The following is a 24,888-nucleotide window of genomic DNA, read 5'->3' as shown; positions in this document are numbered from 1 at the left end:
ATTTGCATTTCTCCAAAGAAGATATACAGAATGCCAACAAACACATGAAAGAATGCTCAACATCATTAATCATTAGAGAAATGCAAATCAAAACTACAATGAGATATCATCTCACAACAGTCAGAATGGCCATCATCAAAAAATCTAGAAACAATAAATGCTGGAGAGGGTGTGGAGAAAAGGGAACACTCTTGCACTGCTGGTGGGAATGTGAATTGGTTCAGCCACTATGGAGAACAGTATGGAGGTTCCTTAAAAAACTACAAATAGAATTACCATATGACCCAGCAATCCCACTACTGGGCATATACCCTGAGAAAACCAAAATTCAAAAAGAGTCATGTACCAAAATGTTCATTGCAGCTCTATTTACAATAGCCCGGAGATGGAAACAACCTAAGCGCCCATCATCGGATGAATGGATAAAGAAGATGTGGCACATATATACAATGGAATATTACTCAGCCTTAAAAAGAAATGAAATTGAGCTATTTGTAATGAGATGGATAGACCTAGAGTCTGTCATACAGAGTGAAGTAAGTCAGAAAGAAAAAGACAAATACCGTATGCTAACACATATATATGGAATTTAAGGGGAAAAAAAATGTCATGAAGAACCTAGGGGTAAGACAGGAATAAAGACGCAGACCTAGTGGAGAATGGACTTGAGGATATGGGGAGGGGGAAGGGTGAGCTTTGACAGGGCGAGAGAGAGTCATGGACATATACACACTAACAAACGTAGTAAGGTAGATAGCTAGGGGGAAGCAGCCGCAAGGCACAGGGATATTAGCTCGGTGCTTTGTGACAGCCTGGAGGGGTGGGATAGGGAGAGTGGGAGGGAGGGAGACGCAAGAGGGAAGACATATGGGAACATATGTATATGTATAACTGATTCACTTTGTTATAAAACAGAAACTAACACACCATTGTAAAGCAATTATACCCCAATAAAGATGTTTAAAAAAATAAAAATAAAAAAAAATAAAATGCACAGCCCATCAAAATTATCACATCAAAAGTTTCTGCTTTAATGATATATAAGGAGTGACATTTAGAACAGCTGAGTTTCAGTGACAGATTTGTGACTGCTTGTTTTTGTTACCTCTATGGATAATTCCTATGTACTTACTTCCTATATACTTACTTCTTAAGTAAGATTTTCTTGCTTTGAGCATAGTTAAATAACATCCATACAATTAATTGTAAGAGGTTTTAGAATCAAACTCAAACTCTTTACAGTGGTATAGTGTATTCCATATCCCGAATGACCCTCTCACTTCCTCCTACCGAAAACACCTAAAAATGCTGAATAAAATAAAAACAAAAACAAATGCGTCAATGAAATGAAAATCTAGATATACTCAGAGATTAAACAGTAAATAAAAATAGGAAACCAAAGAAGATATCTGGGCATTTAATTTACCTTTTATCTTAAAGATATTTGCTAAACATAGGAACTTTGATTTTCATGTCTTCTTAGTGTGAGGGGCAAGGTTGGAGGCTAGAGACAAACAAATCCGTCAAAGTTAGGGATTTTAATCAGATACCCCAGGCAGAGAGGAACAAATAATGATATAAATGTTAAAACCCAGTCTATATAATACTACTAGGAAAAATTAGCTATGGGGTATATGAAGATTGTCTGTACTATGTTTACAAGTTTTCTGTAAATATAAAATTTTCTAAAGTAAAACATTGATTTACAAAAAAAAGTGGATATAGTAAAGCATAAAAAAGACAAACAATATGAGAATAAGTGAATTGAAAGACTGATTTTAAAAAACCATCGATAATAGAGTATGGAGAAATAAAAAGGTGAAAAATTATGAGCAATATTTTAAGAGATGTGGTGGAAAGTGTGAGAAGCTCTAAAATTAATCTATTTGGAAATTCAAAGGAAATGATGTAATAATGGAGAAGAACCTTTATTTGTATACAAAATATTATTGAGCTTATGAAAGGTAGCAGTACACTGATTCAAGAAGCCAAATGAATACCAAGCAGGTTAAATAAAAAATGATCTGCATCTACATAAATGATAGCAGAACTGCAGGTAACCAAACACAAAATCTTAAAAGCAACAAGAAATAAGAAATATATTACTCCCAAATGCAAAAAATAAATAATCTAAAAGATTAACATTCTTTCAGTGGAGACCATTATGAAAGTGAAATAATATATTCAATGTACTAAGGGAAAGTAAAAGAAATTGCCTTGAACTGAATATCTAGCAAGGACATCCTTCAAAAATTATATGGAAATATATGTTAAGAAACATTAAAATGGATTCTCACTAAAAGAGATTTTAAGTATGTTCTTAGGTAAAGGGAAATTCTTCCCAGGTAGAAATTCTATGATAAAAGAGGGGTAAACAACCAAAAAGTTGTTAATACATTGGTAAATTTAAACGAACAATACTTTTATAAAGAAATAACAGTAATTTCTCAGGAAGTAAAAACTAAAAGTAAAAACTAGATAGATGTAAAACGTAAAGTAGCAATAGATGGGTTATCAGAGATAGTGTTAATGGTCCTTGTATTGTTCAGGAGAAAGGTAAAAATATTGATTAAGTGTAAGAGTCAATAATTTATGAAATGACATCAACAAGATGGTGAAAAATTAAGTCTTGGATTCTCCTTCTACTGATGGACTCACTGATTTTAACAGCAACACTTGGATCAATTCCTTTGTGAGAAATCCAGAAACTAGATGTGAAGCTCCAGCACCTCAAATGAGTGCAAAACCAGCCACATCAAAACCAGTAGGAAAACTGAAGACACCCTCTAACCATAACCCTCATACCAGCGAAAGTACCATATAATCAAGAGAAGCAGGAAACTCCAAGCTTCTCCCTGGGGAGGGAACGAGTTGGGCCACATATTTAAATCCCAACTTTTCTAATTGGCACCTGAGGTAATGATTTCTCTCTCACATGTCTTGGAGTGTGGATGGGACCTGGCATATGCTAGTTGCCTGTGGGCTACAGAGAAAAGAGTGGTGGTTTGAACTAGTGTGCAGGCACCCACAACTCCTCCAGCATCTCAGCACAGAGAAAAAGGATGAACACCCTCAGCTCTCAGCTTCTCCCTGTGGAGGAATAGAGTTGTAATGCACATCCACTATCCAATCTTTTCCAGGTGCTGCCCAAGTATCTGGCATTTGTTTCACCAGTCTTGGAGCACTGACAGGATCTGGCATATTCTATACACCTGGGGACTTCTAAGAACAAAAATGGTGGTTTGGACTAGCATGAAGGTTTGAGAGGCCCTCAGAAGCTTCCACCATGTTTAATGGACAGGATCTTCTGTACAAGACCAGTCCATGAAAACTAGGAGAATTGGTGTTTTTCTTTTTTAAAATAATGTGTAGCTACCAACACAGTCAATAAAAATGATGAAAAAGGGAAATGCAACCTAGAAAAAAGAACAAGTGAAAACTCTAGAAACAAACCTTAATGAAATGGAGATATATGAATTACATGACAGAAAATTCTAGATATCCATTATAAAAATGCACAATGAGATCATGAGAAAAATTCATGGACAAAGTGAGAATTTCAAAAAGAGAGAATTTTTAAAAATAACAAAATAGAAATCTTGGAGTCAAAGGATATAATAACTGAACTGAAACCACCAATGGAAGGATTCGGCAACAGACTAAAGCAAGCAGAATAAAGAATCAGCTAACTGGAAGACAGGTCATTGGAAATTAGTCAGAGAAGCAAAAAGAAAAAAATAATGAAAAATAATTAAGGAAATTTAAGGGACTTATGGGACACCATAAGTGTGCCAATATATGCATTATGAGAGTCCTAGAAGGAAAAAAGAGAGAGAAATGACCAAGAAGTTTATTCAAAGAAATGATGGCTTAAAATTTCCCAAATCTAGGGAAAGAAATAGACATCCAGATCTAGAATACCCAAATGACATAAAATTAGATGAGTCAAATAAAATTCATGCTGAGACACATTATAATCAAATTGTCAAAAGTCAAAGACAAAAGGAATTTTGAAAGCAGCAAAAGAAAAATGACTTTTATCATGTAAAAGGGAGCATCCATAAGACTATCAGCAGATATTCCAGCAGAAACCTTGCAGGCAAGAGGGAGTGAGATGACATATTCAAAGCGCTGAAAGAAAAAAGAACTGCCAAACAAGAATACTATATCCAGCAAAACTCTCCTTCAAACATGAATGAGAGATAAAGACTTTTCAGATAAACAAAATCAAAAGGAATCCTTTACCACTAGATCTGCCTTACAAGAAATGCTAAGGGGAATCCTTCAATTTGGTATGAAAGGACACTAAGCAGCAACACTGTAGAAAAAGAAAATAAACTCTTTGGGACATGTAAATATATTGACAAACACAGAATTCTGTATAACTGTAACAGTGGTGAGTAAATAATTTTAGTTCTACTTTAAAAGCCAAAAAAAAAAAAAGTAGTAAAAATAACCCTTGCAGGATATTTGGTCCTGTCCAAAATGCCCATAAGACATTTTTCTAAAAGACATTTGGTCCATAAGATATTTATATCATAAGAAATTTAGTTCACAACCAAAGGTCCTTAATATCTGTAGGACTATTTGGTCCAGTTTAAAATGTCTATAACACATTTGGTCCATGCCAAAAAGTCCTTGATATTTGGTCCTGTGCAAAACCGTTTGGCATGGGCCAAATATGCCCATTAATGCTTTGAATAGGGCCAAATTTCAAGGACATTTTAGCATGGACCAAATATCTTATGGGTGTTTTGGACAGGAACAAATGTTTGCTAACAGAAATAACTATAACTGAACAATATTAATGGATACATAGCATAAATAGACGTAAAACGTGACATCAATAACTTAAAGCGTATTGAGGAAGTAAAAGTGTAGAGTTTTTGTATGTCATCAAAGTTAAGTTGCTAACAGCTTAAAATAACTATAAGATATATTATGTAGGCCCAAAGGTAATGACAAATAAAATACCTGTAGGATTTTTTAAAAAGAGAAAGGAGGGCTTCCCTGGTGGCTCAGTGGTTGAGAGTCCGCCTGCCGATGCAGGGGACACGGGTTCGCCCCCCGGTTTGGGAAGATCCCACATGCCGCGGAGCGGCTGGGCCCATGAACCGTGGCTGCTGAGCCTGCACGTCCAGAGCCTGTGCTCCACAACGGGAGAGGCCACAACAGTGAGAGGCCTGCATACCGCAAAAAAAAAAAAAACAGAAAGGAATCAAAGCATATCAATTAAAAAAAGCAAAAACAATAAAACACAAAAAAAGAGAGGAGAAAAGGAATAAAAATAGCTACTAAACAAAAAAATTAACAAAATGGCAAGAGTAGAATCTTTGCTACCAAAATTACCTTAAATGTATATAGATTAAATTCCTCAATCATGAGACATAGAGTGGCTGAATGGGTACAAACACACAAAAATCCAACTATGTGGTGTCTACAAGAGACTTTAGATGTAAGGACGTGCATAGGTTGAAAATGAAGGAAAGGAAAATGATATTCTGTGCAAATGACAAACAGAGAAGAACAGGAGGGGCTATTCTTATATCAGACAAAATAGATCTTCAGTGCAAAACTGACACAAAAATCAAAGAAGGACATTGTACAGTGATAAAAATGTCAATTCATCAGGAAGATATAACAAACATATATTTGTGTCTAATCAGAAGAACTAAATATATAAAGCAAACATTGACAGAACTGTAAGAAGAAATAGACAGCAAGAAAATAGTAGTAGGAGACTTCAATATCCCACCTTCAATAATAGAAAGAATTACCAGAGAGAAATTCAACAAAGAAGCAGTGGACAAGAACAACAGTATAGACTATTTTATTCATGTAGAATACCCAACCTAAAAGCAGCAGAATCCACATTCTGAAGCACACATGGACCATTCTTAAGGATAGACTGCATGTTAGATCACAAACAAGCCTTAACAAATTTAAGCTTGAAATCATACTAAGGACATTATCCAACTACAATGTATAAATTAATAGCAGAAGGGAAACTGAAATATTCATAAATATATGGAAATTAAACAACACACTATTTTTTTTTACCATTTTTATTGGATTATAATTGCTTTACATTGTTGTGTTAGTTGCTGCTGTATGACAAAGTGAATCAGCTATACATATACATATATCCCCATTTACCCACCCACTTGTGTATCCCTCCTACCCTCCCCATCCCACCCCTCTAGGTGGTCACAAAGCACCGAGCTGATTTCCCTGTGCTATGCAGCTGCTTCCCACTAGCTATCAATTTTACATTTGGTAGTGTATATATGTCAATGTCACTCTCTCACTTCATCTAAGCTTACCCTCCCCACTCCCCGTATCCTCAAGTCCATTCTCTACATTTGGGTCTTTATTCCTGTACTGACCCTAGGTTCCTCAGGACATTTTTTTTTTCTTAGATTCCATATATATGTGTTAGCACATGATACTTTTTTTTCTCTTCTGACTTACTTCACTCTGTATGACAGACTCTAGGTCCATCCACATCACTCCAAATAACTCAATCTTGTTTCTTTTTATGGCTGGGTAATATTCCATTGTATATATGTGCCACATATTCTTTATCCATTCATCTGCTGATGGACACTTAGGTTACTTCCATGTCCTGACAATTGTAAATAGAGCTGCAATGAACATTGTGGTACATGACTCTTTTTGAATTATGGTTTTCTCAGGGTATGTGCCCAGTAGTGGAATTGCTAGGTCATATGGTAGTTCTATTTTTAATTTTTTAAGGAACATCCATACTGTTCTCCATAGTGGCTGTATCAATATACATTCCCACCAACAGTGCAAGAGTGTTCCCTGTTCTCCACACCCTCCCCAGCATTTATTGTTTGTAGATTTTTTGATGATGGCCATTCTGACTGGTGAGAGGCGATACCTCATTGTAGTTTTTGTTTGCATTTCTCTAATGATTAGTGATGCTGAGCATCCTTTCATGTGTTTGTTGGCAATCAGTGTTTCTTCTTTGGAGAAATGGTTATTTAGGTCTTCTGCCCATTTTTGGATTGGGTTATTTTTTTTTTTAATATTGAGCTCCATGAGCTGCTTGTATATTTTGGAGATTAATCCTTTGTTAGTTGCTTTGTTTGCAAATATTTTCCCTCATTCTGAGGGTTGTCTTTTTGTCTTGGTTATGGTTTCCTTTGTGGTGCAAAAGCTTTTAAGTTTCATTAGGTCCCATTTGGTTATTTTTGGTTTTATTTCCCTTTCTCTAGGAGGTGGGCCAAAAAGGATCTTGTTGTGATTTATGTCATAGAGTGTTCTGCCTATGTTTTCCTCTAAGAGTTTTATAGTGTCTGGCTTTACATTTACATCTTTAATCCATTTTTAGTTTATTTTTGTGTATGGTGCTAGGGAGTGTTCTAATTTCATTCTTTTACATGTACCTGTCCAGTTTTCCCAGCACCACTTATTGAAGAGACTCTCTTTTCTCCATTGTATATTCTTGCCTCCTTTATCAAAGATAAGGTGACCATATGTTCGTGGGTTTACCTCTGGACTTTCTATCCTGTTCCATTAATATATATTTCTGTTTTTGTGCCAGTACCATACTGTCTTCATTACTGTAGCTTTGTAGTATAGTCTGAAGTCCAGGAGCCTGATTCCTCCAGCTCCATTTCTCTGTCTCAAGATTGCTTTGGCTATTTGGGGTCTTTTGTGTTTGCATACAAATTGCAACATTTTTTGTTGTAGTTCTGTGAAAAATGCCAGTGCTAGTTTGATAGGGATTGCATTGAATCTGTAGATTGCTTTGGGTAGTATAGTCATTTTTACAATGTTGATTCTTCCAATCCAAGAATATGGCATATCTCTCCATCTGTTTCTATCATCTTTAATTTCTTTCATCAGTGTCTTGTTGTTTTCTGCATAAGGTCTTTTGTCTCCATAGGTAGGTTTATTCCTAGGTATTTTATTCTTTTTGTTGCAATGGTAAGTAGGAGTGTTTCCTTAATTTCTCTTTCAGATTTTTCATCATTAGTGTACAGGAATGCAAGATATTTCTGTGCATTAATTTTGTATCCTGCTACTTTACCAAAGTCATTGATTAGCTCTAGTAGTTTTCTGGTAGCATCTTTAGGATTCTCTATGTATAGTATCATGTCATCTGCAAACAGTAACAGCTTTACTTCTTCTTTTCTGATTTGGATTCCTTCTATTTCTTTTTCATCTCTGATTGCTGTGACTAAAACTTCCAAAACTATGTTGAATAATAGTGGTGAGAGTGGGGCACCTTGTCTTGTTCTTGACCTTAGTGGAAATGGTTTCAATTTTACACCATTGAGAGTGATGTTGGCTGTGGGTTTGTCATATATGGCCTGTATTATGTTGAGGTAAGTTCCCTGTATGCCTACTTTCTGGAGAGTTTTTATAAAAAAATGATGTTGAATTTTGTCAAAAGCCTTTTCTGCATCTATTGACATGATCATATGGTTCTTACACTTCAGGTTTTTAATATGGTATATCACATTGATTGATTTGCATATATTGAAGAATCCTTGCATTCCTGGGGTAAACTACAGTTGATCATGGTGTGTGGTCCTTTTAATGTGCTGCTGGAATCTGTTTGCTGTTTTTTTTTTTTTTTTGCAGTATATGGGCCTCTCACTGTTGTGGCCTCTCCCGTTGTGGAGCACAGGCTCCCGATGCGCAGGCTCAGTGGCCATGGCTCACGGGCCCAGCTGCTCCGTGGCACATGGGATCTTCCCAGATTGGGGCAAGAACCCGTGTCCCCTGCATCAGCAGGCGGACTTTCAACAACTGCGCCACCAGGGAAGCCCACTGTTTGCTATTATTTTATTTTATTTCATTTTATTTTACTTTTTAAATTTTTTTTGTAGTACACGGGCCTCTCACTGTTGTGGCCTCTCCCATTGTGGAGCACAGGCTCTGGACGCACAGGCTCAGTGGCCATGGCTCATGGGCCCAGCTGCTCTGCAGCATGTGGGATCTTCCTGGACAGGGGCACAAACCTGTGTCCCCTGCATCGGCAGGTGGACTCTCAACCACTGCGCCACCATGGAAGCCCATTTGCTATTATTCTAAACAGCCTACTTTTAAGTAGCCAGTTGGCCACAGAGTAAATCAAAAGGGAATTTTGAAAATATCTTGAGATATAAACAACTACAACAAACCAAGTATATACAATGCAGTTAAAAAAGTAATAAGGGGAAAGTTTATAGCAATAACCACCTACCTTGATAAAGAATAAATATTTCAAATAAAACCCTAGCCATACAACTTTAGAAAACTAGAAAAGAAGAAGAAACTAAACCCAGATTTAGCTGAAAGAAGGATATAATTAAGACTACAGCTAAAATACATGAAATAGAGACTAGAAAGATTGCAAGAAAATTTATGAAACTGAGTTGGTTTTTTGACAAGATGAACAAAATCAACAAAGCTCTATCTAGACTAGGAAAATAAAAATATTAAAAACAGAAATGAAAAAGGAGACATTACAATTGATGCTAGAGAAATAATAAAGGATCATAAGAGACTACTATGAATAATTATAAAACAATAAACTGTATAGCCTAGAAGAAATGGGCAAATTTCTAGAAATACTCAGTTTTCCAAGACTGAACCATGAAGAACTAGTGTCTAAACAGTTATTTAACTAGTGAAAAGAATCACTCATCAAAGTCCCCAACAAAGAAAAGCTCATGACCATATGGCTTTATTGACAAATTCTACCAAATATTTAAAGAAGAATTAATGTCAATTCTTCTCAAATTTTTCCAAAAATTTGAAGAAGAGAGACCACTTACAAATTCATTTTATGAAGCCAGCATTACCCTGATAACAAAGGCTAACCAGGACACCACAAAAAATGAAAAGTATAGGCCAATATCCCTGATTAAAATAGATAAAAAATAATCAAAAAAATTCTAGAAAATGAAATTCAACATCTCATTAAAAAGGTTATAAACCATAAGCATGTAAGATATATCCTTGGCATGAAAGGATGGTTCAATATAGGAAAACCAATAAATGTGATATGCCACATTAAGGACAAGAAGTATAAAGTCACATGATCATCTCAGTAAATGCAGAAAAAATTTTAACAAAAATCAATATTGTTTCATGCTAAAGACTGTCAACAAAACTAGAAATAGAAGGAAATTACCTCAACATAATAAAATCCATATATGAAAATATCCACAGCTAATATACTTAACAATGAAAAATTTTCTTCAAAAATCCGGAATAAGAAAGCAAAACCCAACTTCACCACTTGTATTAAACATATTACTATTTAAAGCCAGAAAAATTAGGCTTTAAAAAATAGTAGGAATCCAGATTGGAAAGGTAGAAGTAAACCAGATTGGAAAGGTAGAAGTAAAGGTATCTCTGTTTGCAGATTATATGATCTCATAAATAGAAAATTATCAAGAATCCACACAGAAACAGAAGTAATAAATGAATTCAGTAAAGTTGTAGGATATAAAATCAACATACAAAAATATGTTGCATTTCAGTGGTGGGATGAATTGCGAGATTGGGATTGACATATATACACTAATATGTATAAAATAGATAACTAATAAGAACCTGCTGTATAAAAAATAAATAAATAAAATTAAATATGCTGCATTTCTATACAATAACAGTTAATTATCTGAAAAAGAAATTAGTAAAACAATCCCATTTACATTAGCACCAAAATTAATAAAATACTTGAGAATAAATTTAAGCAAGGAGGGGAAAGATGTATACACTGAAAACTAAAAAAACACTGATGAAATAAATTAAAGGAGAAACAAACATATGGAAAGACATTCTGTGTTCATGGATTGGAAGATTTAATATTGTTAAAGTATCTATACTACTCAAAGCAATCTACAGATTTAATGCAACCACTATAAAAATTCCTATAGCAAGTTTTATAGACATAGAAAAAATCCTAAAATTAATATGGAACCACAAATGGCCCAAAATGGCCAATGTGATCTTGAGAAAGAGAAACAAAGCTGGAGGAATCACACGTCTTTGTTTGAAAACATATTACAAATCTGCAATAATTAAAAAGGTATAGTACTAGCTAAAGAGACATATAGACAAATGGAACTGAATAGACTGCCCTGAAATCAATCCATGCAGATATAGTTCACTGGTCTTTGAAAAGTGTGCCAAGAATACACGATGGAGAAAAAAATAGACTCTTAAACAAGTAATGCTGTGAAAATTTGATATCCACATGCAAAAGAATGAAATGAGACCCTTACATCATACACAAAAAATCAACTAAAAAGGGATTAAAAGCGTAAATGTAATACTGAAACTATAAAACTCCTAGAAGAAAAGAGGAAAAAGAACCAATCATGACACTGGTCTTGGCAATGATTTCATTAATATGATACCTAAAGCAGAGGTAACAAAAGTAAAAATAGACAAGTGGGATTACATCAAACTAAAAAGCTTCTGCACAGCAAAGGGAACTGTCAACACAGTGAAAAGTCAACTGTGGAATGGGATAAAATGTTTACAAACCATACATCAGATAAAGAGTTAATTTCCAAAATATATAAGGCACTCTTACAACTCAAAAGCAAATAATATAATAATAGCCCAAATAATGATTGTGTATTTATCCAAAGAGGACACATAACACCAGTTATATGAAAAGGTGTTAAACATCACTAATCATCAAGGAAAATGTAAGTAAAAACCACAATGAGATATTACATCACACCTACTAGGATGGCTATTATATATAGATATTTAAAAGGCAACAAATATTGGTCAGGATGTTGAGAAATTGGAGCACTTGTACACTATTGGTGGAAATGTAAAATTGTATAGCAACTATGGAAAAGTGTAAGGCAATTCCTCAAAACTTTTTAAAAATAGGACTACAATATGATCCAGTAATTCTATTTCTGGGTATTTATCAAAAGAATTTATGGGCTTCCCTGGTGGGGCAGTGGTTGAGAGTCGGCCTGCCGATGCAGGGGACGTGGGTTCTTGTCCCGGTCTGGGAAGACCCCACGTGTCGTGGAGTGGCTGGTCCTGTAAGCCATGGCCACTGAGCCTGCGCATCCGGAGCCTGTGCTCTGCCACGGTAGAGACCACAACAGTGAGAGGCCCGTGTACCGCAAAAAAAAAGAGAAAATAATTTAAGTCAGGATCTTGAGGAGATATAGACACTCCCATGATTATTTCAGCAATATTTACAATAGCCAAGATGTGGAAATAATCCAAATGTCCATTGACAGATTAATGGATAAACAAAACATAGTATATGCATATAATAGAATATTATTCAGCCTTTAAAAGAATGAAATTCTGCAATATGTGCCAACATGAATAAATATTGAAGACATTATACATAGTGAAACAAGCCAGTCATGAAAGGATAACTTCAGCATGATTCCACTTATATGAGGTATCTAAAATAGTCAAACTCTTAGAGGCAGAGTATACAATGGGTTGCCAAGGGCTGAGGGTATAGAAAATGGACAGTTGCTAATCAAATAACATAATGGTTTAGTTGTACAAGATGAATGAAAATCTAGATATCTGTTGCACAACATTTTGCCTCTAGATACCAGTGTTTTATTGTACACTTATAAATCTGTTAAGAGACTAGATTCATGTTAAGTGTTCCTACAACGATAAAGTAAAAGTAAAAGTACAAGACTTTACTGGATCTAGGGTGGCCAGGACATGGGAAAAACCTCCACCTATAGACTCAGGGGCAACACAGGAGCCTGGGGTGTAACCAAGGTAAGGCAGTGGCAGCCATTTTTGACACATACTCAAGTGGCACATGAAAAGCAGCCCAGACTTCTGACAGCAGCAGGGATACCTGAATTTCTGAGACTGCCTTGTTGCCCACCTCAGACCAATATAAGCCGAACTGCTTGGCCTTGCCCACTCCACACCACAGCTGTCTCTAGATCTGGGGAAGCTACAACAGGCAAAAAAAAAAAAAAAGACCTTGGGCTGTGTCTGAGGGGCGCCACAAATGCTTACACAAGCAGAGCATCAGATCTCTGTAAGCACATTAGCCCCGTTTGCTTCAGCACTCCCCTCCTTTGGGGCAAAGACCCCACTGTGAGGAGAAAAAGAAATGCACACTTAAAAAGAACAGAACCAGCTTTAGCCTGACCCTCGGGGCTTATGTTTTAGCCACCTGGAGACAGACTCTGACCCTGACAGGGTGGTGATGGCCACTGAGCAGAGGGGAATTCATGTCTCACAACCTGCAGAGGCTCTAGCTTCTCCATCACCAGCCGCACCCATTATCAAGCTCATAGCTGTCAGCACACCCTGAGGAAAGACGTGACTGGCATTCTCATCAAATCCAGCCATCCTACCTAAGGCACTGGGCATATATAATCTGCATATGGATGCTCCCATATAAGAACACCACTTTAAGGTGAAGTAGTTAACTATTTCACCTAAGTTCATAGAGGCAGAGAAAGCTAAGTAAAATGAAAACACAGAGGAATTATTATCAATTTAAAAAACAAGAGAAAAACCCTGAAAACATAAAGAATGAAACAGAAATAAGCAATTTATCAAATAATTGAAAACATGGCTAATAAAATGCTAATTGAATGAGGGAAGAGACTTGATCTAAACACAGATCATTTTAAAAATGAACTAGAAAATAAAAAAAGACCCAATCAAATATAGATAATTCAATATCTGAGATAAAAGCCCTCTAGAAGCAATGAACAGAAAACTAAATGACACAGAAGAACACATAAGTGATCTGGATGATAAGAATAATGGAAATCACTCAATCAGAACAGCAGCTAGAAAGACAAGTGAAACAAACACAGAAACAAATGTAACACATGAGATCTCTGGAATAGCATCAAACATGACAACATTCACATTATAGTGGTCCAGAAGGAGGAAAGAGAGAAAAGGGTATCAAATAAATTGAAGAAATTATAATTGATGAAATTATAGCTGAAAAATTCCTAAACCTAAAGAAGGAAACAGATATGCACATACAGGAACCAGAGACAGTACCAAACATGATGAACCCAAATAAACCTACAGCAAGATATATCATAATTAAAATGGGAAAAATTAAAGATAAGAAAAAAAATTTAAAGGCATCAAGAGATAAACAGAGTCATATACAAGGGAATCCCCATAGGCTATCGGTTGATTTCTCTGCAGAAAATTTGTAAGCCACAAGGGAGTGTCAAAATACTTTCAAAGTACTAAAAGGTAAAAGCCCACAAACTAGGATACTCTACCCAGCAAGGTGTCATTTAGAAGAGAAGGAGATATAAATAACTTCACTGACAGGCAAAAGCTAAAAGAATTCAGCAATAACAAATATACCTTAAAAGAAATGTTGAAATATTTTCTCTAAATGGAAAAGAAGTAAGAATATATTGGAAAGAGAAAATCCCAATAGGAAAGACAAACATATAGTAGGATTGAAGATCATTTACATAAACTAGTATGTTGATTGAAAGACAAAACAATTACAAAAGCAATTATAATTATGATAAACAATAAAGACATAAGCATAAAGATGTAAAATATAAAAGCGAAAACACAAAATGAGAATGGGGGGGTAAAGATGTAGATCATTTAGAATGTGTTTAAATTTAAATGACTATCAGTTTAAATCAAGAAAATATAATTATTGGTCAACATATATGAACCCCATGGCACTCACACATCAAAACCCTACAATAGGACGAGGGGAAGATGGCGGAAGAGTAAGACGCAGAGATCACCTTCCTCCCCACAGATACACCAGAAACACATCTATACGTGGAACAATTCCTACAGAACACCTACTGAACGCTGGCAGAAGACCTCAGACCTCCCCAAAGGCAAGAAATTCCCCACGTACCTAGGTAGGGCAAAAGAAAAAAAAAAAAAAAACAGAGACAAAAGAATAGGGACGGGACCTGCACCAGTGGGAGGGAGCTGTGAAGGAGGAAAGCTTTCCAAACACTAGGAAGCCCCTTCGCAGGCGGAGACTGTGGGTGGTGGTGGGGGGAAGCTTCAGAGCCGCGGAGGAGAGCGCAGCAACAGGGGTGTGGAGGGCAAAGCGGGGAGATCCCCACACAGAGGATCGGTGCTGACCGGCACTCACCAGTCCGAGAGGCTTGTCTGCTCACCGGCCGGGGTGCACGGGACTGGGAGCTGAGGCTCGGGCTTCGGTCAGAGCGCAGGGAGAGGACTGGGGCTGGTGGCGTGAACACAGCCTGAAGGGGTAAGTGCACCACGGCTAGCCGAGAAGGAGTCCAGGAAAAGATCAGGAGCTGCCGAAGAGGCAAGAGACTTTTTCTTCCCTCTTTGTTTCCTGGTGCACGAGGAGAGGGAATTAAGAGCACTGCTTAAAGGAGCTCCAGAGACGGGCGCAAGCCATGGCTAAAGGCGCAGACCCCAGAGATGGGCATGAGACACTAAGTCTGCTGCTGCCGCCACCAAGAAGCTTGTGTACCAGCACAGGTCACTATCCACACCTCCCTTCCGGGGAACCTCTGCAGCCCATCACTGCCGCGTTCCCAGGATCCAGGGACAATTTCTCCGAGATAATGCAGAGCGAGCCTCAGGCTGGTGCAACGTTATGCCGGCCTCTGCCGCCGCAGTCTCGCCCCGCACTCCGTGCCCCTCCATCCCCTGGGACTGAGTGAGCCAGAGCCCCTGAATCAGCAGCTCCATTAACCCCGTCCTTTCTGAGCGAAAAACAGATGCCCTCCAGTGACCTACGTGCATAGGCAGGGCCAAATTCAAAGCTGAGCCCCTGGGAGCTGTGGGAGCAAAGAAGAGAAAGGGAAATCTCTCCCGGCAGCCTCAGAAGCAGCAGATTGAAGCTCCACAATCAACTTGATGTACCCAGCAACGGTGTAATACATGAATAGACAATGAATCATCCCAAATAAAGGAGGTGGACTTTGAGAGCAAGATTTATGATTTTTGCCCCTTTTCCTCTTTCTGAGAGTGTGTATGTGTATGCTTCTGTGTGAGATTTTGTCTGTATACCTTTGCTTCCACCATTTGTCCTAAGGTTGTATCCATCCGTTTTTTTTTCTTTTTTTCAAAATATTTTTTTAATAATTATTTTTTAATTTAATAACTTTATTATACTTTAATCTATTTTACTTTATCTTCTTTCTTTCTTTTTTCCTTCCTTCCCTCCTTTCTTCCTTCCTTACTTCCTCTCACCAACCCTCCCTCCCTCCCTCCCTCCTTCCTTTCTTTCTTTGTTTCTTTCTTTCTTTCCTTCTTTTCTTCTTTCTTTCTTCCTTCCTTCCTTTTCTTTCTTCCTTTCTTCCTACATCTACTAATTTTTCTCTCTACTTTTTCTCACTTTTATTCTGAGCCATGTGGATGAAAGGCTCTTGGTGCTGCAGCCAGGAGTCAGTGCTGTGCCTCGGAGGTGGGAGAGCCAACTTCAGGACACTGGTCAACAAGAGACCTCCCAGCTCCACATAATATCAAACAGCGAAAATCTCCCAGTGATCTCCATCTCAACACCAGCACCCAGCTTCACTCAACGACCAGCAAGCTACAGTGCTGGACACCCTATACCAAACAACTAGCAAAACAGGAACAAAACTGCACCCATTAGCAGAGAGGCTACTTAAAATCATAAGTCCACAGACACCCCCAAAACACACCAACAAACGTGGACCTGCCCACGAGAGATACAAGATCCAGCCTTATCCACCAGAACACAGGCACTAGTACCCTCCACCAGGAAGCCTACACAACCCACTGAAACAACCTTAGCCACTGGGGATAGACATCAAAAACAACGGGAACTATGAACCTGCAACCTGCAAAAAGGAGACCCCAAACACAGTAAGACAAGCAAAATGAGAAGACTGAAAAACACACCGCAGATAAAGGAGCAGGATAGAAACCTACCAGACCTAACAAATGAAGAGGAAGTAGGCAGTCTACCTGAAACATAATTCAGAATAATGATAGTAAGGATGATCCAAATTCTTGGAAATAGGATAGACAAAATGCAAGAAACATTTAACAAGGACCTAGAAGAACTAAAGATGAAACAAACAACGATGAACAACACAATAAAAGAAATGAAATATACTCTAGATGAGATCAATAGCACAATAACTGAGACAGAAGAACGGATACGTGACCTGGAAGATAAGGTAGTGGAAATAACTGCTGCAGGGCAGAATAAAGAAAAAATAATGAAAAGAACTGAGGACAGTCTCAGAGACCTCTGGGACAACATTAAATGCACCAACATTCGAATTATAGGGGTTCCAGAAGAAGAAGAGAAAAAGAAAGGGACTGAAAAGTTATTTAAAGAGCTTATAGTTTAAAACTTCCCTAATATGGGAAAGGAAATAGTTAAACAAGTCCAGGAAGCACAGAGAGTCCCAAACAGGATAAATCCAAGGAGAAACAAACCAAGACATATATTAATCAAACTATCAAAAAATGATACAAAGAAAAAATATTAAAAGCAGCAAGGGAAAAACAAGAAATAACACACAAGGGAATCCCCATAAGGTTAACAGCTGAACATTCAGCAGAAACTCTGCAAGCCAGAAGGGAGTGGCAGGACATATTTAAACTGATGAAGGAGAAAAACCTGCAATCAAGATTACTCTACCCAGCAAGGATCACATTCAGATTTGATGGAGAAATTAAAACCTTTACAGACAAGCAAATTTGAGAGAGTTCAGCACCACCAAACCAGCTTTACAACAAATGCTAAAGAACTTCTCTAGGCAAGAAACACAAGAGAAGGAAAAGACTTACAATGACGAACCCAAAACAATTCAGAAAATGGGAATAGGAACATATATATCAATAATTACCGTAAATGTAAATGGACTAAATTCTCCCACCAAAAGACACAGATTGGCTGAATGGATACAAAAACAAGACCCATGTATATGCTGTCTACAAGAAACCCACTTCAGACCAAGGGACACATACAGACTGAAAGTAAGGGGATGGAAAAAGATATTCCATGCAAATGGAAAGCAAAAGGAAGCTGGAGTAGCAATTCTCCTATCAGAAAAAATAGACTTTAAAATAAAGACTATTACAAGAGACAAAGAAGGACACTACATAATGATCAAGGGATTGATCCAAGAAGAAGATATAACAATTGTAAATATTTATGCACCCAACACAGGAGCACCTCAGTACATAAGGCAAATACTAACAGCCATAAAAGGGGAAATCGACACTAACACATTCATAGTAGGGGACTATAACACCCTACTTTCATCAATGGACAGATCATCCAAAATGAAAATAAATAAGGAAACACAAGCTTTAAATGATACATTAAAGAAGATGGACTTAATTGATATCTATAGGACACTCCATCCAAAAACAACAGAATACACATTTTTCTCAAGTGCTTATGGAACATTCTCCAGAATACATCATATCTTAGGTCACAAATCAAGCCTTGGTAACTTTAAGAAAATTGAAATTATATCAAGTATCTTTTCTGACCACAACACTATGAGACTAGATATCAATTACTGGAAAAGATCTGTAAAAAAATACAAATACATGGAGGCTAAACAATACACTACTTAAAACGAAGTGATCAGTGAACAAATCAAAGAGGAAATCAAAAAATATCTAGAAACAAATGACAATGGAGACACAACGACCGAAATCCTATGGGATGCAGTAAAAGCAGTTCTAAGAGGGAAGCTTATAGCAATATAAGCCCACCTTAAGAAGCAGGAAACATCTCAAATAAACAAACTAACCTTGCACCTCAAGCAATTAGAGAAAGAAGAACAAAAATACCCAAAACGTTAGCGAAGGAAAGGAATCATAAAAATCAGATCAGAAATAAATGAAAAAGAAATGAAGGAAATGATAGCAAAGATCAATAAAACTAAAAGGTGGTTCTTTGCGAAGATAAACAAAATAGATAAACCATTAGCCAGACTCTTCAAAAAAGAAAAGGGAGAAGGCTCAAATCAACAGAATTAGAAATGAAAAGGAGAAGAAACAACTGACACTGCAGAAATACAAAAGATCATGAGAGATTACTACAAGCAACTCTATTCCAATAAAATGGACAATCTGGAAGAAATGGACTCCTAGGAATGCACAACGTGCCAAGACTGAATCAGGAAGAAATAGAAAATACAAACAGACCAATCACAAGCACTGAAATTGAAACTGTGATTAAAAATCTTCCAACAAACAAAAGCCCAGGACCAGATGGCTTCACAGGCGAATTCTACCAAATATTTAGAGAAGAGTTAACACCTATCCTTCTCAAACTCTTCCAAAATATAGCAGAGGGAGGAACACCCCCAAATTCATTCTACAAGGCCACCATCACCTTGATACCAAAACCAGACAAGGATGTCACAAAGAAAGAAAACTACAGGCCAATATCACTGATGAACATAGATGCAAAAATCCTCAACAAAATACCAACAAACAGAATCCAACAGCACATTAAAAGGATCATACACCATGATCAAGTGGGGTTTATTCCAGGAATGCAAGGATTCTTCAATATACGCAAATAAATCAATGTGATAAACCATATTAACAAATTGAAGGAGAAAAACCATATGATCATCTCAATAGATGCAGAGAAAGCTTTTGACAAAATCCAACACCAATTTATGATAAAAACCTTGCAGAAAGTAGGCATAGATGGAACTTTTCTCAACTTAATAAAGGCCATATATGACAAGCCCACAGCCAACATCATCCTCAATGGTGAAAAACTGAAAGCATTTCCACTAAGATCAGGAACAGGACAAGGTTGCCCACTCTCACAGCTCATACTCAACATAGTTTTGGAAGATTTATCCACAGCAATCAGAGAAGAAAAGGAGATAAAAGGAATCCAAATCGGAAAAGAAGAGCTAAAGCTGTCACTGTTTGCAGATGACATGATACTATACATAGAAAATCCTAAAGATGCTACCAGAAAACTACTAGAGCTAATCAATGAATTTGGTAAAGTTGAAGGATACAAAATTAATGCACAGAAATTTCTGGCATTCCTATACACTAATGATGAAAAATCTGAAAGTGAAATCAAATAAACACTCGCATTTACCATTGCAACAAAAATAATAAAAAGATCTAGGAATAAAGCTACCTAAGGAGACAAAAGACCTGTATGCAGAAAAGTATAACACACTGATGAAAGAAATTAAAGATGATACAAATAGATGGAGAGATATACCATATTCGTGGATAGGAAGAATCAATATTGTGAAAATGACTCTTCTACCCAATGCAATCGACAGATTTAATGCAATCCCTATCAAAGTACCACTGGCATTTTTCACAGAACTAGAGCAAAATATTTTACAATTTGTATAGAAACACAAAAGCCCTCGAATAGTCAAAGCAATTTTGAGAACGAAAAACGGAGCTGGAGGAATCAGGCTCCCTGACTTCAAACTATAGTACAAAGCTACAGTAATCAAGACAGTATGGTACTGGCACAAAAACAGAAACATAGATCAATGGAAAAGGATAGAAAGCCCAGAGATAAACCCACGCACATATGGTCACCTTATTTTTGATAAAGGAGACAGGAATGTACAGTGGAGAAAGACAGCCTCTTCAATAAGTGGTGCTGGGAAAACTGGACAGGTACATATAAAAGTATGAGATTAGATCTCTCCGTAACACCATACACAAAAATAAGCTCAAAATAGACTAAAGACTTAAATGTAAGGGCAGACACTATCAAACTCTTAGAGGAAAACATAGGCATAACTCTCTATGACATAAATCACAGCAAGATCCTTTCTGACCCACCTCCTGGAGAAATGGAAACAAAAACAAAAATAAACAAATGCGACCTAATGAAACTTCAAAGGTTTTGCACAGCAAAGGAAACCATAAACAAGACCAAAAGACAACCCTCAGAATGGGAGAAAATATTTGCAAATGAAGCAACTGACAAAGGATTAATTTCCAAAATTTACAAGCAGCACATGTAGCTCAATAAGAAAAAAAACAAAAAACCCAATCCAAAAATGGGCAGAAGACCTAAATAGACATTTCTCCAAAGAAGATATACGGACTGCCAACAAACACATGAAAGAATGCTCAACATCATTAATCATTAGAGAAATGCAAATCAAAACTGCAATGTGATATCATCTCACACCAGTCACAATGGCCATCATCAAAAAATCTGGAAACAATAAATGCTGGAGAGGGTGTGGAGAAAAGGGAACACTCTTGCACTTCTGGTGGGAATGTGAATTGGTACAGCCACTATGGAGAACAGTATGGAGGTTCCTTAAAAAACTACAAATAGAACTACCATATGACCCAGTAATCCCACTACTGGGCATATACCCTGAGAAAACCATAATTCAAAAAGAGTCATGTACCAAAATGTTCATTGCAGCTCTATTTACAATAGCCCGGAGATGGAAACAACCTAAGTGCCCATCATCGGATGAATGGATAAAGAAGATGTGTCACATATATACAATGGAATATTACTCAGCCATAAAATGAAATGATATTGAGCTATTTGTAATGAGGTGGATAGACCTAAAGTTTGTCATACAGAGTGAAGTAAGTCAGAAAGAGAAAGACAAATACTGTACGCTAACACATATATATGGAAGTTAAGAAAAAAAATGTCTTGAAGAACCTAGAGTTAAGACAAGAATAAAGACACAGACCTACTAGAGAATGGACTTGAGAATATGGGGAGGGGGAAGGGTGAGCTGTGACAAAGCAAGATAGAGGCGTGGACATATATACACTACCAAACGTAAGGTAGATAGCTAGTGGGAAGCAGCCACATAGCACAGGGAGATCAGCTCGGTGCTTTGTGACCACCTGGAGGGGTGGGATAAGGAGGGTGGGAGGGAGGGAGACACAAAAGGGAAGAGATATGGGAACATATGTATATGTATAACTGATTCACTTTGTTATAAAGTAGAAACTAACACACCATTGTAAAGCAATTATACCCCAATAAAGATGTTTTAAAAAATTAAAATAACCTACAATAGAGACACAAAAAGTAAACAGAAATGAAACTAAGCCTACTACAAAAAAAAATCATTACATCAAAATGGGAGAAACAAAAGGAAGAGGAAATGGACAGAGAAGAACCACAAAAACAACTGGAAAACAAGGAATAAAGTGGCAATAAGTATATACCTGTCAATAATTATTTTAAATGTCAGTGCACTAAATGTTCCAAACAAAGAAATAGGGTGGCTGATTGGATAAAAAATAAGACCTTTTAATATGCTGCCTATAAGAGACTCACTTCAGGGCTAAAGACACACACAGAATGAAACTGAGGGGTTGAAAAATCTATTTCATGCAAATGGAAATGACAAGAAAGCATGAGGAGAAATACTCATGCCAAATAGACTTTTAAACAAAGGTTATATCAAAAGACAGAGAAGAGCATTATACAATGATAAAGGGTCAACACATAAAGAGGATATTACATTTTTTAACATATATGCATCCAATACAGGAGCACCTAAATATACAAAGAAAATATTAACAGATGTAAAGGGAGAAATTGATAACAATATAATAATAGTAAGGGACTTTAACACCCCATTGACATCAATGGACATATCATCCAGATGGAAAATCAATAAGGCAACAGTGGCTTTAATGACACAATAGGCCAGCTGGACTTATGATATCTACAAGACATTACATTCAAAACAGCAGAATATACATTCTTTTCAAATGCACATGAAATGTTCTCCACAAAAGAAGCCTCAATAAATTTAAGAGGATAGAAATTATATCGATCAGTTTTTTCCAGCCACAATGGTATAAAACTAGAAATCAACTACAGAAAGGAAAACAGGAAAAAGGCAGAAACGTGGAGACTTAACAACATGCTACAAAAAAACAATGGGTCAATGATGAAATCAAACAGGAAATCAGAAAAGTCATCAAAACAAATAAAAATGGAAACACAACTTCCCAAAATCTATGGGATGCAGCAAAACAGTTGTAAGAGGGAAAGTCATAGTGATATAGGCCTTCCTCAAGAAACAAGAAAAATCTCAGACTACCTAACCTACCACCTAAAAGAATCAGAAGAAAAGAACAAAGTCCAAAGTCAACAGAAGGAAAGAAATAATAAAGATCAGAGAGGAAATAAATAAAACAGAGACCAAGAAAACAAAAGAAAAGATCAATGAAACCAAGCACTGGTTTTTTGAAAAGATAAACAAAATTGATAAACTTTTAGCCAGGCTCATCAAGAAGAAAAGAGAGACAAAATAAACAAAATAAGAAATGAAAGAGAAATAATAATCAATACCACAGAGATACAACAAAATAAGAGAATACTATGAATACTTATATGCCAACAAATTGGACAACATAGAAGAAATGGACAAATTTCTAGAAACATCCAGACTGCCAAGACTGAATCAAGAAGAAACAGACAAACTGAAAAGACTAATCACTAGAAGTGAAATTAAACTCATAATAAAAACTTCCCAGCAAACAAAAGTCCAGGACCAGACAAATTCACAATGGAATTACACCAAACATATAAAGAAGAAATAATACCTATCCTTCTCAAACTATTCCAAAAAATTGAAGATGATGGAACACTCCCAAATTCATTCTATGATGCCATAATTACCATGACACCAGAACCAGACCAAGACACTACAAAAAAGTACAGGCAAATAGCTTTGATGAATATAGATGCAAAAATCCTCAACAAAATATTATCAAATGGAATCCAACAATAAATAAAAAGGATCATACACCATGATCAAGTTGGATTTATTCCAGGGTCAGAAGGGTGGTTCAAAACTCACAAATCAATCAATATTATACACCACATTAACAAAAGGAATAATAAAAATCACATGATCGTGTCAATAGCAGCAGAAAAAGTGTTTGACAAAATTCAACATCCATTCATGATTAAAAAACTCTCATCAAAGTGTGTATAGAGGAAATATATCTCAACATAATAAAGGCCATTTACAACAAACCCACAGCAAACATCATACTGAAAGTTGAAAAGCTAAAAGCCATTCCCCTAATTTCAGGAACAAGACAAGAATACCCATTCTTGCCACTTCTATTTAACATATTATTTTTAGTCCTAGCCACAGTAATCAGAAAAGAAAAAGAAATAAAACATACCCAAATTGGAAGGGAAGAAGTAAAACTTTCACTATTTGCAGATGGCATGACACTTTATATAGAAAACACTAAAGTATCCAACCAAAAACTATTAAAACTAATAAATGAATTCAGAAAAATTGCAGGATAAAAGATTTATATACAGAAGTCTGTTGTGGTTCTCTACACTAAAAATGAAGTATCAGGAAGAAAAAAAAATCCCATTTAAAATTGCATCAGAAAAGAATTAAATGCCTAGGAATAAACTTAACCAAAAAGATGAAAGACCTACACTCTGAAAACTATAAAACATTGATGAAGGAAACTGAACATGACACAAAGAAACAGAAAGATATCCAGTGTTCTTGGATTGGAAAAATTAAAATTGCTACAATGGCCATACTTCACAAAAAAATCTACAGATTTAATGAAATCCCTATCAAAGTACTCATGACATTTTTTTTAACATCTTTATTGGGGTATAATTGCTTTACAATGGTGTGTTAGTTTCTGCTTTATAACAAAGTGAATCAGTTATACATATACATATGTTCCCATATCTCTTCCTTCTTGCGTCTCCCTCCCTCCCACCCTCCCTATCCCACCCCTCCAGGCGGTCACAAAGCACTGAGCCGATATCCCTGTGCCATGTGGCTGCTTCCCACTAGCTATCTACCTTATGTTTGTTAGTGGATATATGTCCATGCCTCTCTCTCGCCCTGTCACAGCTCACCCTTCCCCTTCCCCATATCCTCAAGTCCGTTCTCCAGTAGGTCTGTGTCTTTATTC

This window comes from Monodon monoceros, unplaced genomic scaffold (genome assembly GCF_005190385.1).
Source record: "Monodon monoceros isolate NGI ecotype Baffin Bay Population unplaced genomic scaffold, NGI_Narwhal_1 Super_Scaffold_22, whole genome shotgun sequence".
NCBI lineage: Eukaryota > Metazoa > Chordata > Mammalia > Artiodactyla > Monodontidae > Monodon > Monodon monoceros.
The sequence above is the reverse complement of the archived record's forward strand: the minus strand, read 5'-3'. Positions refer to the sequence as shown.